Source organism: Pteronotus mesoamericanus, unplaced genomic scaffold (genome assembly GCF_021234165.1).
Source record: "Pteronotus mesoamericanus isolate MK-2021 breed Mesoamerican mustached bat unplaced genomic scaffold, CSHL_Meso_final scaffold_167, whole genome shotgun sequence".
NCBI classification, from domain to species: domain Eukaryota; kingdom Metazoa; phylum Chordata; class Mammalia; order Chiroptera; family Mormoopidae; genus Pteronotus; species Pteronotus mesoamericanus.
In genome coordinates this window covers 9,445,440-9,461,372 of record NW_026555308.1, presented here as the reverse complement: position 1 = coordinate 9,461,372, position 15,933 = coordinate 9,445,440, and the positions used below count along the sequence as shown (strand labels likewise).

The 15,933-nt window shown below is 42.4% G+C and overlaps 1 protein-coding gene across 3 annotated transcripts in view; it reads left to right on the top strand.

Annotated features, from left to right (window-relative positions):
- Positions 1–9,210: 9,210 nt before the first annotated feature.
- The window catches only part of ZC3H7A (zinc finger CCCH-type containing 7A), a 32,973-nt gene continuing 26,250 nt past the window's right edge, over positions 9,211–15,933 (top strand). For all 3 annotated transcript variants that reach the window (XM_054589585.1, XM_054589586.1, XM_054589583.1), the window contains exon 1: positions 9,211–9,339. The gene's annotated coding sequence lies outside the window, so the exon portion shown is untranslated. The remainder of the gene's footprint in view (positions 9,340–15,933) is intronic.

Sequence of the window (15,933 nt, the reverse complement as noted above, 5' to 3'; positions counted from 1 at the left end):
CAGGCTGCTCTCAGAATATTCTGAAGTAAAGCTTTCAGAGTCTAATGGGAAAACATTTTACAATTTTTTCCCCTCTAGCACTTCTACTTGTTAATCTTTTCATTTGAGGTTGTTTAGATCTACTTATTTTTTTTTTTCTTGTGGTTTACCTTTCCATAGCCTTCCTCTTAACTTTTGTTTTCGATCTATAATATTTTTCTGGGGTCTTTTGCTTCCCAAAGTAGATTCTTAGTATGAACAGCTTTTGTCTATAAAATTAACAGTTCCTCGCTGTTTTAAAGCTATTTTATTTCACAACCTTTTAGGAATTTACCTAGTTGCCTCAGAGCTTCTACTTTTATTTTTAACTGTAGGGGGAAAGTGCATAACACAAATTTTACCACCAAAAGTTCTCCTCTTGTTTGTAAACACATTGAACTTGGTTTAGCTTTCACTTCCTTGAAGGACAGTTTGCTCCCTGGATGTTTCTGTCTTATTGTTTACTCTTCCTTCCTGGTTTCTGCATTTTGCTCCCTGACCTTTTCTCTGATCTTATCAGTCTCTGTTTTGTTTCCTCCTGGGCTGATCACTTCTTCCCACTTACATCTCAATCACCACAGTTATTTTAATAACTGCTTGCTTTTCATAACTAAATATAAAATGTTACACACATTCTTTTTGACTTGCCTATCTTCCTAGAGACTGCAGGCTACATAGAAATCTTTTAGAATGAACTTCAAATTCCCTTTAGAATTTCTGTGTTGCAGACCAGTGGTCATGAAGGAGCACATATTCCTGAACAACTTCTTCCCATCTACCACTAACCTGGTCTGCTAGACTTTGGATTAATTTCTTACTAGTAAACTCTCTTTTTTAGACAGCATTTATAGTAGTGGAAAACTTCTCAGTAAATAGCTATACATCAGTAAATGCTAATGTAGTCAACAAAATATTTATTGAATAATTGTGTTCTAGTTACTATGAAATACAATGTTGAGAAAAACAAATGGCCTCTGTCTTTATGGAGCTTACAGTCTGGTGAGCGAGACAGACATGGATTAAATAATATACAAATGTAACCTTGTACTTGTGTCAGTTCTCAGAGGCACACCCGTTCACTGAATGTCTCTACTGGGCAGACGTCACCTACTCAAGAAAATTAAAGAAAGTTTCCTTAAGGAAATGTCACATGGGGAAGTGGGGAAACTTTGAATTCAATTTTTGACATGCTATAATGGAAATGCTTCTGAGATATCCAAAAAGAGATGCTAAGTAGGTAGTTAAACATGTAGGGCTGAGGCTCAAAGGCTCGACCTAGGCTAGAGATATGCAGGTAAGAGCCATCAGAAGATAAATGACAGTGGAAGCCAGAAATGTCAATGAGATTGAACAGGAGAGGGCCAATATCAGTTTATTTTCTTTTATGAGAAATAGAGTCACCATTTTGGACCCATGTGTCATTCACCTCTAGCCTTCTTCAGGTACCAGTACTTTTCTTTGGAAGAACCATCCTTCCTTGTTTCTTGCGGGGGTTGACAGTATTCCCAGATCCAGGGATGAGAACATAACTTAAGCCCAAGTATTCATTGCCTGACATGATTGTGTACAACATAACTGTATAACCACACAATTGTATAACATTCCCCTGGCCTCAGTGATTGACTCAGGTGTCATATGACCCAGTTCTGGCCAACAAGAGTCATCGTGGGAATTTTTTTTGTGTGAGAATTTTTCTAAAAGCAGATCTTTGTAGGGGTTGCTGAGATGTCACAGGAGATCTGATGACAGCTGTCTTGCCCTGACAGATGAAAGACCTGCCTGGGAATGGAAAGCAGAGTGGACAGATGGAGAACAACTGGCTGTGATGACATTGAGACCAACTTCACTTGGATGATTCAGTTATAAGAGCTCATAAATTTGCTTTTTGCATTAACCTAGTTTAAGCAGGGTTCACTACTTAAAGACCACTTGCAACTAAGAAATTCTTGACATCCCTATTTATAAACTCCTTTAAAAAAAATACCAGGAAACCCTGGCTGGTGTGGCTCAGTGGACTGAGTGCTGGCCTGCGAACAAAAGGGTCACTGGTTCAATTCCCAGTCAGGGCACATGCCTGGGTTGCAGGCCAGGTCCCCAGTAGGGGGTGTACAAGAGGCAACCACACATTGATGTTTCTGTCTCTTTCTCCCTCCCTTCCCCTCTGTCTAAAAATAAATAAATAAAATCTTTAAAAAAAATACCAGTAACGTGCTTGAGAAGGAACTGCTCCCCAGTGGGAATCTGAATCACTAAGCTATAGATACCCTGGTTAGAGGGACTTCATTGCTAGGTTTTGATTTCCTCCTATTAAAAAAAACATGCTAAACCACTGTAATGTGTACACACATTATGGATAAAATTGCCTGATCAAAGCTAAAGAAGAGCAAGGTAGACTCTAGTGATAGTATAGATGAGATAGAGAAAATGACCAGTTAAATTGAAAAGCATGAAAAGCTCTTACAAAACCAGAATGTCTAAAATCTAGTTAGATGTCTTTGTTCTAGAAAAGAAACTGAAGATTTACATCTATCCTGTAATCAACTTGTGTGAAACACATGAAAATTTTGGTTGAAATTTTTTCCCCATGAAGGACAATACACATACACAAAGATATTTGGTTCTCTGCACATAAGCATCTGTAGCCATGCATGCTTCCAGAAACATCTCTTCTAATGAAGACATATGACTTAAATATCACATTTGAAGGACTGAATGCTAAAAGTTAGGAACCAGAGTTGGCTCAAGCTTTTTAATTCTTTTACATTAATATTTAAAATGTATAGTACAAGCACATTACCACGATTTAGGTTTAGAATGTATTCACATTTATTCTTTTTTTGCAAATGTCTTTAAAATACGTTGATTTAAAATTTTGCTATAAATAATTTTAGAGCAGCAGATGTAGATTGATGCTAAGTACATTTTATATCAAGTTCACAGAAGGGAAAATGGCTTTAGATATATTTTTAGAAACATACATGTGGTTAGTCAAGGAAGGACATGTGCATTTTTATATTTATGGTTTCAGCAAATTTCTTAATAAGCCTGGGCACTCTGCCAAAGGATATAAGACTGTGAAGTTTATGATTCTTGATCATATTTTGTTTGTTTTTTTAAGTTAGCAAAAAAAAACCTCCTTTGATTTGTTGAATCAAAGGATGCCTGGCCCTCACTGGGTGGTTCAGTTGGTCGGAGTGTTGTCCCATACTCCAAAACGTTCCAGGTTCAATCCCCTGGCAAGGCACATACCTATGTTTTGGGTTCAATCCCTGATCTGGTGCATGCAGGAGGCAACCGATGGGTGTTTCTCTCTCTCTCTCCTCTCTCCCCACCCTTTTCTTTCTTTCTCCTCCTCCTCCTCCTCCTCTCTCTCTCTCAAATCAATAAACATATCCCAAGGCAGAGAGGAGGAAGCCTGACATCAGTTTTCTTTGAGGCAATAAGCGTCTTTTAATCTGCAGTGTCAGAGATGAGTTTCATTCTGAATTCATGTTAATTCTCATTTGCACATGACCCAACAGCCTCACACATTAAAAGGGAAAGATCTTGGACCTTACATCCCAACAGATCCAAGTTCTCTTAATCTATGTTTTTGCTCCTTGTTGTTCTGTAGCCTGCTTCCCAAACACCCATCTTGAGCGATCTTTAAACAGCATGTTTAATATTAAGTATCTTTAGGGTAGAAACCATGCATGACCTTTGGGATCCCCCAGAGTGCCCTGAATATAGCTGCTACTTATATCTGTTGAACAGATGAATGGATCTCCCTGACTTCCATCCATGAGTCCAGAAAGACCAATTCTAGGTGGCTTAAATTCCACAGGCTGGAGGCAATAGGAATTACATTCAGGATTAACACCAAAATCAGAGGGTGGGAGAAGGAAGAATCAACTGGAAATAGGTATGGAGTGGAAGACAGAACACATTCCCAATTTAGGACAGAAAGAAGCAGGTGAAAGAATCAGACCTGGGTGTAGGATGGAAGCACTCCTCATTTCTTATGCTCCTTCATTTCCAGAAGCCACTAGGTAGGTCTTGGACTAATTCTTTTTCTGAATATTTTGTATTAATTTATTTTTACTATATTTTTTCCATTGCCATTTATTCCCCTTATACTCCCTCTCCCCTGCAGTCACCACACTGCTGTCCACGGCCACAAGTCCTTTTTCCTTTTTGGTCGATTCCTCTACCCCTTATCCCCCTTTTTCTGAATATTTAAGCTATCTCCCCAAATAACAAGCAGGGAACTGTGGGACACATCATGGCATTAAACTTTGTATCAAATCTGGGCTGAGAACCAAAGGAACTCACTTTAGAAGATATGCTTTCCTACCAGTGTGCACAGTATCCTTCAGGAGCGCTCCTAAGACTTACTGGGGAAAAATTTCAGACAAATAAAATACAAAGTCTATTTTATAATCTTCCAAATTATTTATGTATCTGCTCCTTTTTTCTTGGATAATTAGGGTTCTCTTGCTTTATACAATGTTTAGGGGCTAGCTTGCACATAGCCACAAACTTAAATTGATGTCTAGGCAAGTAGCCCATAGGCCAATTTTTTAGCAAGCCATTTTTCAAAGCTAAAGAGCATATGATAAATAGCAAGAGAAAGTGGAGAGGAGTCTGCAAAGCCAAATAAAGGAATCCAGTCAATATTCTGTAGCTGCCTTACACTTCAGCATTTCATCAAAGCATAATTTGGAAGAAATATAGTCCAGGTGACTCACAGTGATTGTTCAACTCACTTGATTATTCAAAAAGGAATGTATTAATATTAAACTTTTTAATGATGCACATTTAGGTTCCAGCACAGATTGCTGTATGAGTACTGACAAAATTCAATGTAAGTGGCTTGTCCAAAGGTCATGTGGTCATTTGGCAAATAGCTTATATCTTTCATGTTCTGAATGCTATAAAGGTGAAGGTTTTCCTTTTCTTGGACAGGTATGGCATATTTTCAAAGATAATTTTTATTTTTCTTTCTTATGTGAGGTTGTTCTGTGGTCAATCCATTTTTGTAGGCAACACTGTGATAATGTATTGAGGGTTTCTTTCCTAGGCTCCATTTTTAAACCAGTAACTCTCATGCATTTTTTTCCACCTTAGTGTACCTAAGAGACCTGCCACCCTTTCATCGTGCCCCTCAAGAACAATTTCTCCAAAGGCAGTAATTCCCTGAGAGACTGGGGAGCATGCCTCACAACTTCAGGGGGCAGGGTGCAAGTGTCCCTCCCACTCCAAATAAAATGCTGGAAAGCTTAAGCCATTCATTAGTCAAAACCTCCAGGGAAAGGTAATGGCTATTGAACACCCTCTCCACCAGGTGCCTTTACATACATGTTATTTACTCCTCACCATGCCTGAGGAATCATTATTCACATTTAGAGATGACCAGCTCAAGACTCTGAGATGTAAGAAACTGGCCCAGGACCATCAGAATAGGTAAGGAGCGAGCTGGGACTTGCCTTGTGTTTCCCAGACTCCAAAATCTCTCTCCTTCAACCATTGTACTATCTCTTCTACCAACTATTTATATCTTAGATGTTCACTGTCTTAGTCCACTTGAGCTGCTCTCACAGAATACTACACAGTGGATGGCTTAAGCAACAAATGTTTCTCTCACTTTTAGAGGATGGGAAGCTCAAGATAAAGATCTGGTGTTGGGGTGACCTTCTTCCTGGCTTGCAAATGACCATCTTCTTGCTGTGTTCTCAGATGAGAAATCATCTCTCTCACATCCCTATTACAAGGGCACTAATCCCATTCAATAGGGTTCCACTCCTGCCACCTAATCACCTGCCAAAGGCTCACCTCTTAATATCGTATTATCACATTAGGGGTTAGGATTTCAAAATACATATTTGGGGTGAGGGGACACAAACATTCAGTCCATAACATTTATCTTATATTTATTTGGAGGAGCTTGAGAGAGTGTGGTATTTATAACAATGAAGAACATCTTTTTCCTTTGGAGGGAACTTGGGATGTGAACACATATTAAAAAATACACTTCTGTCATATTTGCATGCCAGTTTCAACTGAGAATCTTGGAGCGCTTTATACATAAAACAGAACCACCACTGCTATTACTGCCTAGGTGTAGGAGCTGCTGTTGAAAGACCCCATGGCTCAAGGAGAAACCACCCCCAAAGTTCCAGATGAGGGTTAGGAGATGGGGTTCTTTTCACTAAGATATCTCATTTGGTGTCCAGCTACAAGGAAAACCAGGGCAACCAGAAGTCATTTTAAATACTAACTCAGAAAACCAAAATCACAAATTAATATAACATGCCTTAGGAAAATCAAAACCTATATAAAAACAACAGCCCTATTTTGCCTTTTCTTTAGAATACAAATGTTCTGGTCATACAAACTTTACACTTAAATACATACATATGGAGAATCTGATGTGGGTGGGATCAATGTAATCCTAAGGGTGCTTATAAGGGAAAGGAGAAAGCAGGAGAGTCGCAGATGTGACAACAGAAGCGGAGTCAGTGATGCATCATGAGAAAGGTTTGACTGACCATTGCTGGCTTTGAAGATGGAGGAAGGGACAGCCATCCAAGGAACGCAAGAGGACTCTAGAAGCTGGAAAACACAAGAGCACAGATTCTCTTCTAGAGCTTCCAGAAGGAACCAGCCCTGACAACGGCTTGACTTTAGCCCCGTGAAACTCATTTCTGACAGTAGACCTATAGAACTTTGAGATGAGTATGTGTTGTTTTAAGCCACTAACTTTGTGGTGATTTGTTAGAGTGGGAATAGGAAACTAATACAAATCCATTGAGTATTTTCTTGTACTAGCAGGATAATGTCCAACTTTACGTGGCTTTTTATGCTCTTCAGGGCCTGGGCCTTGCTCATCTGGTCTCATCTCCCTGACACCCCACCCAGCCCCTCTGCAGCCTGGCCTTTCAGAATGTTCTGACTTAAGATTTTTCCACTCTCTTGACACACTCATGGAGCTAGTTACCTCTTGCTCATCCTGCAGATTTTAGCTCCAAGGTTCCTTTGCATATCCATTCAAGAAGTGTTTATGGAGTTCTAAGCACTATTCTAGAGGTAGGGATATAGAAAAAAACAAGAAGCATATTTGCTTTCTTATGGGGCTGGAGGCAGACCATCCATAAATACCCAAATGAGCCCTGGCTGCTGTGGCTCAGTCGACTGAGCACTGGCCTCAGAACCAGAAGGTTGCTGGTTTGATTCCCTGTCAGGGCACAAGCCTGGGTTGCGGGCCAGGTAGTGCAAGAGGCAACCAACCAATGTTACTCTCACATATTGATGTTTCTCTCCCTCTCTTTTTCCCTTCCTTCCCCTCTCTCTAAAAATAAATAAAGTCTTTTTTTTTTAAAAGTACCCATGTGATTAAATACCGTCATTCCAATTAGTGATGACTGGTTAAAAGAAGACCATATTGTGTACTACGTTAACAAGCAACTTTAGATGGGCTGTCAGAGAAGACCTTTCCAAAAGAAGCCATTTGAACTGAGACTTGAGTGATAAGCAGCCTCTGGTCAGGAGAAGAATCTCTCCCTCAGAGGGGTCTTCCCTAAAGCCACAGTCCTATCAGCTCTGTAAGAATGTTTGTCATAGCTCTTCCCTAGTGTTAATGGACTGAATTGTGTCCCCTTTGAATTCTTATGTTGAAGCCCTAACCTCAGTAATGATTGTATCTAGAGATAGGGCCTTTGTAGAAGTCATTAAGTTTAAATGAGGTCATAAGGGTAGGGTCCTAAACCATTATGAGGGTTGTTCTTACAAGAAGAGAGACACTAGGGATACCTGCCTTCAGAGGAAAGACAATGTGAGGACTGAGTGAGAAGGTGGCAATCTGCAAGCCAAGAAGAGAGATGTCACCAGGAACCAACCCTGCTTCACCTTGGTTTTGGATTTCTAGCCTTCAGAACTGCCAGGAAATAAATTCTTATTTAAGCCGACAGGTCTTTGGTATTGTCATGACAGCCCAAGCAGAATGATGTGCCTGGTTTGCAAATTTACATCACCTGGACCACTATGAGAGCCACCTAGCTTAGTCTCCCAGCTCCTCCTCTTGTCCTTACCACAGCCCAGTCTCTACACAGGAGCCCAAGAGAACTTTCTGGAATGTAGACAAAATCAAAGCATTTCTAGTTGAGACTGGTCAGTGGGTAACTCCTATGTCACACAGAACAAACTACAGATTCCAAATCGTGCCCCTCTCCGCCTTTCAGACCTTTCTCCCCTTGCACACACCAGCGATACAGGTCTTTCCTGTTCCCCAGACGACAAGCTCCAGCCTCAGGGTGTTTGTATGTGCTCTTCCCTTTGCCGGGGCCCATCTCAGCTCTGCTGTTATTCTCAGAGACCTTCCCTGAAGTATCTCCTCCTCCTCCTTCAGCCCTTTCATCACTGTCACATCACCCTGCTTTAGTTGCTGTGGTTTTCACTGTCCCAAATGGTTTTCTTTGTGTCCTTTTGGCCCACATCCCTCTCCCCATCTATTCATGGGGCAGGGACTCTGCCTTACCCACTGCTGAGCCCCAGAGCACAGTGAGGGCCTTGCCCCCAGGGGTACCTGACTGTTGAAAATACAGGTGGGAGAGGTACCATTTGGGCTAGGACTTGGAAGACAGAAAGCCAGGCCTTCCACAGGTCGGAGGCTGTCTCTCCATCTCAGAGCTGCCACTGAGCTCCATACTACCTCTCATCTATAAGAATGGGGACAACAATGGTTGTTTTGCGGTTCCAAAGAATTGCTAATCGCAGAGTAGGAAGCTTTAAATAGCACTTGCTCCCCGATACCCGAAAATAGGTCAGTTCCCTTCTAGACGCAGTTCTAACCCCGGGGCCGCTGACTAGGGAAAAAAAATGCACGAGTCGCTTATGAATTTGAATGATGCGTCCACTCTCCAGCAGTCAGCAGTTACTAGGGTGTCCCGGGCACGAACTGGTCTCTTTATTGGCTCAATTGGGCAGCCCAGCTCAGGGCTGACCGCGCGCTCGATTCTGGAACGCGACCCGCGACCGGCTGAGCCAAGGGTCGCTACCGCCCGTGCCATTCCCGGGTCCCCCGTCCCCGCCCGGACCGACGTGGCGCCGTGGACACCCACGGCACCGACGCTCGCCGGCGCAGCCAATGGCGGCGTCTTCCGGGCAGCGCGCGAGGCCTCCCGCCGCCAGAGGGCGCTGCAAGGGTGTCGGGAGCCGTCGCCGCCGCCGATCCTGGAAGGAAGCTGCGAGCGAGCGCCGGTGCCGCCACCGCCACCGCCGCCGCCCGTTCCCCTGCGCGCCGCTGCCGTCTCATCTGCCTGCTGGCCGGCGCGCCCATCTCCACAGGTAAGTGGGCACCGCCGGGGTGCCGCACCCCTACTGCCTGCTTAGCTCGCGTGCCGCCCCTCCCCCACCCTGCGCCCCCGCCCGGCGCGCGCCCGTTGCCGCCTCGTGCTCGCGCGCGGCCGGTAACGGACCCCGCGCGGGGGAGGGGTGGCACGTACGGTGCCCCTAGGCCGCGCGGAGGGGCAAGAAGCCGGCGGGCGCTCTGCCACAAAGGGCCTACGGGGGTGGGGAAGGTCCGGGCGCGCGCTCCCGCTTGGGCCAAGGATTGTCGGGCGGACGTGGGTGCGCGCGCGGGGTCCCTGGGGTTCCCTCCCCTCCCTTTCCCTTCCCATTCCCTCTTGTCGGGGCGTCGTGGGGGCTCAGCCGGGGGCGCGGCCCCGAGGAGTCGGCGAAAAGGGTTGCTGCTCCCTTCCATCCCTTGCCTGCATGCTTTTCCGTTGGCCAGATACCTCCTTTATGGTTATTTAACGAAAAAAACATTTTTCTTCATTATTTGTGTGTTTTCCAGTGATCGAGGTTCCCCTAGTTTAGTATCATGGATTTAGGGGCGGGAAGAATGCACGCGGAGTGCGTCGTTTATTTATTTAGGGTTAATACCTTTTTTTTTTTTTGCGCGCGCGCGCAGGACACAAATTGAGGAGGCGCAGCGACTAGTTTCTTGTCTTTATTGTGGATGCGGAAACTGCCAGGTTTTAGGTGTCTTTAACCCACCCTTAAAGAATGAGGACCTGTCAGTTGCCATTAGCGTGAATTTCCTGTTGGGGATGGTCATTGGAGGGGTGTGGTCAAGCTGAAAAGCGCTGGCTGGGCCCGAGAGAGTTGCGCCTGCGCCCTGATTGGGTGACTTTATCAGTAGTTGGGTATTTTTTCTGTTCCCTCATGATTAGAAGTGAAAGAAGGTACCCGCTTTAGGTATTTAAAGAGCAACTAACTACTTGAACTGGACTTTAGCTGCCTAGGAAGGCGGCCACTGGAATTCGGCCACTTGCAATGTGTCTGGACCACATTTTGGTGAAAAAGACAGCACCTGATTTTAAACACTTACTGTGGGGGGGAAAAAGTAAAACATCTCATTTATACTATTTTTATGCTTAAATAATACATGTTGATAATATTTTGAACATATTGGGTTAAAGCATAATAGAAGTATCATCAGCTTCCTTTTACTTTTGTTACTGTGGCTACTTGAAAATTTAAAATTAGGCCCTGGCTAGTGTGGCTCAGTGGATTAAGTGCCAGCCTGCAAACCAAAGTGTTAACGGTTTGATTCCCAGTCAGGGCACATGCCTGGCTGGATTGAGGGCCAGGTCCCCAGTTGGGGACATGAGAGAGGCAACTGATTGAAGTTTCCCTCCCTCTTTGTCTCCCTCCTCCCATCTCTAAAAATAAATAAAACCTTAAAAAAATGTAAAATTAGATATGTGGCTGCATTATATTTCTGTTGGACAGAATAAGTGAATGGGCACAGGGGTAGCTAGGAGCCTGTGCTATTTGCTACTTTTCCTGCTTCTTTGACAGCAAGTGGACTTCTGTTCTGTAGGTGCCTCAGGAACCCCTGCCTTCTTCTTCTCACCCTCAGCTGAATTGAACTGTTGTGCTGATTGCATAATGAGGATCTTGTCCTAATATGCAGAATAATTCAAGTTAATGGCAGAATTTTCTTGAAAATTTTTCTTACTGTATCTGCTGTGTACTGGAGTCTGGTAATAGACATATAAGGTTCAACTCAGAATCAGATCATGAATTATTGAGGCTGAATATTTTCAGTATTTTCCTATGTGATCAGTAGAGAGCATGTTAATCTTCAGGGCCTCTGCCACCTAAATGAACTGGAGAGCTAATGCCTTCCGTCAAGTTACTGTGACTTTTGCTTGGGGGCTGGCTCACCTGGCCCTGACCTTCCCATTCCTCAGATAGAGTCCGCTTGTGCCCATAAAAATGGTCGCTGTCAACTATATTGTCCACAATTCTTAATTTTTGATTGATTTAAAAACCTGCCGGTTTGGGTGGGCTAAATCAATGCTGTACGTGGGAGAGAATAAGGATAGAATCTCAGTTCTAGGAATGGTGACAGTCACTATTGGAAAGTTCTGAGCTTTCCAATAAAGGACTAGTAGAAACAAAAGATGTCTGTATCCTGTTGCCTCACTCTAGAATAGGCTTTCTAGCATAAGAATGATGTGTGGAAACTTGTTTCCTTGTTTGTATCTTGAAGTGTTTTGTTTTCATGAAAATACTTCTCCAGAATTTTAGGATTGGAGGTAAAACTTGTTTTCTCTGAAGTGTGAGATGTTTGTAAATCATTAAAAAAAACTTTGGATAATATTTTTAGAGGGGAGGAATATTAAAATATTAATCCAGAAATTTTAAAATTGATGCTTGTAATAAAACATGTTTTAATTCAGAGAGGGGGAGAGAGAGGGAGACACACACACACACACCCACACACACAGACTGACTTATTAAATGAGATGATTTTCTTCGCTGTAAAGAAACAAGCTTACTTAAGCATTACCAGGTTTTGCCCCAAAAAGAAATTTGCTTTTTAATTTTTGTTTAGCAATGTGTTGTTTAGTTAATTAATGTTAATTAATTTCACATACCTTGTTTAGCCTCAGGAACCATGTACTGGAACCAGTATGAGAGAGTCAGCAGTTTTTCTATTTCAATAGTAATAGTAAAAATAGAGCCTTTTTATTTTGTGAGAATACATGAATTTGGAGCAAGATATTAATTGGCCTTTGAGAAGCTCTTATCTGCAGTCCTGGGCATGTCACTATGGGTGACACTTAACAAAGAGTTCACTTTTTCGTTGATTCCTCCCATACTGAGTTGGTGTATGGGGTGAAATGTGCACGGCTGAGCACTGCACGAGACTGTTGTCATATGTATCTGACAGTGATTTCAAAATGAAAGTGTTGGGGGGGCAAAAATATGAAATTATTTTTCATATTTTTCATATGATAAAAAATAATTTTGAAATTATTTGAAAATAATTTCAAAAAATATGAAATTATGGGGGGCACATGACAGATTGTTTAGCACCCCTTCCATCACAGACCTTTTCCTTCTCAGTGAAAGGGAAAAACTGTCTCATAAAGTATCCAATAGAAGAGACAGTTTCAAGAAGGTAGTAGACCATCTGTAATAATGTTTCATTGCCTGGGCTTTTTGTAGTCAGAAGGGTTATTTTGTACCCATATGCATTTATAAGTATTACCAAAGTGAGCTAGTACATTGTTGCAAGACAGGGTTAACAGTAAAGCTACTTTAACTACTTTTTATTTGTTTTTGTTTTTGTTTTTCTTGTTTATGCCATTCCACAGAGACTCGAGTCTGATGCAGACTGGCAATTACAATTTTTCACTTGAAACTTAGGAATACCTTTTAAGGCAAAAATACAAGCACAGTTCCATGTTCCCTGGGGCATTTTCTCTGGTCCTGTGTTAAAACGTCTTGTAAATAAGGCCCTATAATATTTTGTCTTTGTATTTAAATACATTATAGTAAAGGCGGAGCAGATTTCCATGTAAAGATTTTTCCTGAAGTAGTATCCTGACTCACTGTGTCCACTGCATTCCTGTGCAAATCCTCTGCTTTGTCTAAATTGCTTTAAATTATGTCCCTCGAACACATAGGACACTGTGTGTGCAGGCATGTATTTATTTTGTTCCTCTTCAGTGGCTTTCAAGTGCCCGCCTATCTGTCAGAGCCCTATTGTCTTTGAGAGCTCAGCCCAGTGCCAACGTAGACATGCTCCCACTATGCCAGGTGTCACTGGCTCTTACGCTGCATGAGTGGTGGGTGCAGGCTTGGAGCCAGCCTGTCTGGCTTTGAAATCTGGCTGTCACTTGGTAGGTGTGTGATCCTGTACTGCTTGTGTCACTTCTCTGTCCTTCAGTTTCCTCATAGGATCTGTTTTAAGGTTATTATGAGGATTAAATGACTTAATACATGTAAAGCATTTAGAACAGTGCACTAAGTGTTAGCTATTATTTCTGTCTGTGCCATTTGTTGCAGTCACATTTCACTTACCTTTGTGTCTTCTGTTCATAGGAGGTACTTTCTGAAGTTATCACGGAAGGCCAAAATTTCATGGAAGTGAATACATTTCCAGTTACTAGCTCTGTACATTGTACTAGATGGGCCTGAGTAAATACTTAAAAGAATTATAGTGAAGATCCAGGGTACTTTTGGTTGTTACATAAGACTTTAGAATGAGTAACAATTTTAAAGTCATCTGGTTCCAGAAAAATGGTATTCCAGCTTGCAGGAGTTTAGTTAATGTAATGAAATTCATATATAATAGAATTTCTTGCTTTAAAATACACTGTTGAAAGCTTCCCCTGTCTCCACTGCTTCCATTTCTCCCCCCCACCCCCCAGACACACATTCCCTTTTCATTTAAGGAGAAGGGAGGGGGTCTGATTTGCTTTTCCCCTCTCATCACTGCACTGTTTCTGGAGTCTTACCGTTTCAGATTTTTCTCTCTGTCCCTGTCCCTAATTGATGTTCTTCCCAGTTTGTTCCTCTGCAGGGTTGGGGGAGGACTCCCCTACAGCCAGCTCTGCTGCTGTCCAGTCTTTTCCTCCCAGGCACCCCCCTTTCTTGAGTGTGCCTTTTTTATGAACAGTTTTTATCAGGTTTTAATTCTGGGGCCTCTCAACTTTGTATTTATTTATTCCTCCCGTCAAGTATTTATTGACCAGGTCCCAGCTATTGTGATACAACCAGGACTAAGAAAGGCAAGGTACCTCTTGAAGTGAATAATGGGGCCAGAGTGGGACAGTTTAGGGTGGTGAGGGAAGGCCTCTAAAGGTGACATTTAAGCCAAGACTTCAGCATGAATAGGAGCCAGCTCTGCAGACCTGGGAAATGTGTTGGGGGCAGAGGAAACAGCCAGCACAACGGCCCAGAAGCACAGAACCCTTATTTTAGGAACACACTGAAGGCCAGTTTGACAGAAGCTGAGTAAGTCAGTCTGGGTGAGGGTGGCATGAAAAGAGTGTTGGGAAGTTAGTCCCTCCCAGACCTGGTAGGACAAGGTACGGAATCTAGGTTTTCTCCTAAATGCTTAGGGGAGCCATTGCAGGATTTTAGGCAGAGCTGTCATAACCAATTTCTGTTTTTAAAAGAGCATTCCTTGTAGCTTAGTGTAGGGTACGAATGGGGGAGGGCAGTGGGGAGGCCTGGAGCTGACAACAGAGACTGAGAAAAGGAGGATATTGTGATATTCAGATGAGACTCAGGCAGGGTGGTTGTGAGTGGCCAGATTTGGGATGCTCTGCACCTATTTTGATGGTGTAACTGACAGGCTTTGTCAGTGGATTTTTTGGTTGTGGAATGTGAGAGAAGAGAAGAGTGTGATGCCAGGTTTCTGGTTTGAGCGACTGGCCAGAAGGTGGTTTCAATACTGAAAAGGTTAAGATTGGGCAAAGGGTTATTAGAACTGGGAGGAGGGCAGGGGATTAGGGCCATTCAAGTTAGAAATGCTGAATACAAGTCACAGACAGACCCAGAATTTCCTATATGATAAAAGTGGCCTTGAACATATCAGTGTAGAATAGAGGAGCTTTTTGTAAATGAAGTTTGGGCAACTGGGTAGCTATTTGGCAGGGGGTAGGGGGTAGACTGTCTATATCTCTACGTAACTCCTTGCAGTAAACTGGTGGATTGATTTAAAAAAATGTTTAATGAAAGAATATGAGCACTAGAAGAAAACATGGATAATTATTTTATAATTTCAGAGTGGTGAAGGCACTTCTGAATTATGTCAAAATCCATAAGCCATAAAAAAAATATTGATAAATTCAGCTACTTAAAAATATAACTTCAAAAAATATGATAATCAAAGTCAAAAGATTGGTATCAGCTTGGGGAAAGTAATAGTAATATCACAAACTACGACTTGCTCATCATATAAAGAGCTTCCATAAATAAGAAAAGCTCAGCCTGGAAGAATGATAGGCAAAGGATTTGAACAAACAAAATTCACAGAAGAGGATATGCAGATGGCTCATAAATATGAAGAGAGATTCAGCCTTACTGATGATGAAAAGACAAAAACAAAACCCACCACATTGTCCCACTATTTCTCACCTCCTGGTTGACAAAGATGAAAACATTTGATAATTTCTGGTGGAGCTGTGAAGCAGGCACCCTCAAGCACTTTTGCTAGGTAGGGTCATTTGGTGTAACTTGGCAATAGCTGCCAAAATAAAGACACACACCCACCCTTTATCCTATCGAAAAAATTTAAAGATACACAAATGTGAAATATTCTGTGTATCTGATAAATTTTAAAGATTGGAAACAACCAAAGTGTCTATCACTAGGGGCCTGGTTAAGTTATGTTTCACCCATATCCTGGAACAAGCTGCATGGCTGTTGAAGCAGCTTTCTAGGTACTGATAGGGAATTGCCTTCTAGATTAGGTGCTCCATGAAACAAGCAAGGTGCGAAACACATTAGGAGTCCCAAGTTGTATTAAAAAAATAACATAGTGCATGGGCTATTGTTAACTTTCCTTTTGAAATAATTATAGACTTTCAGGAAATTGCAAAAGTATGTAGTGTTCAGTGAACCCTTCATCTG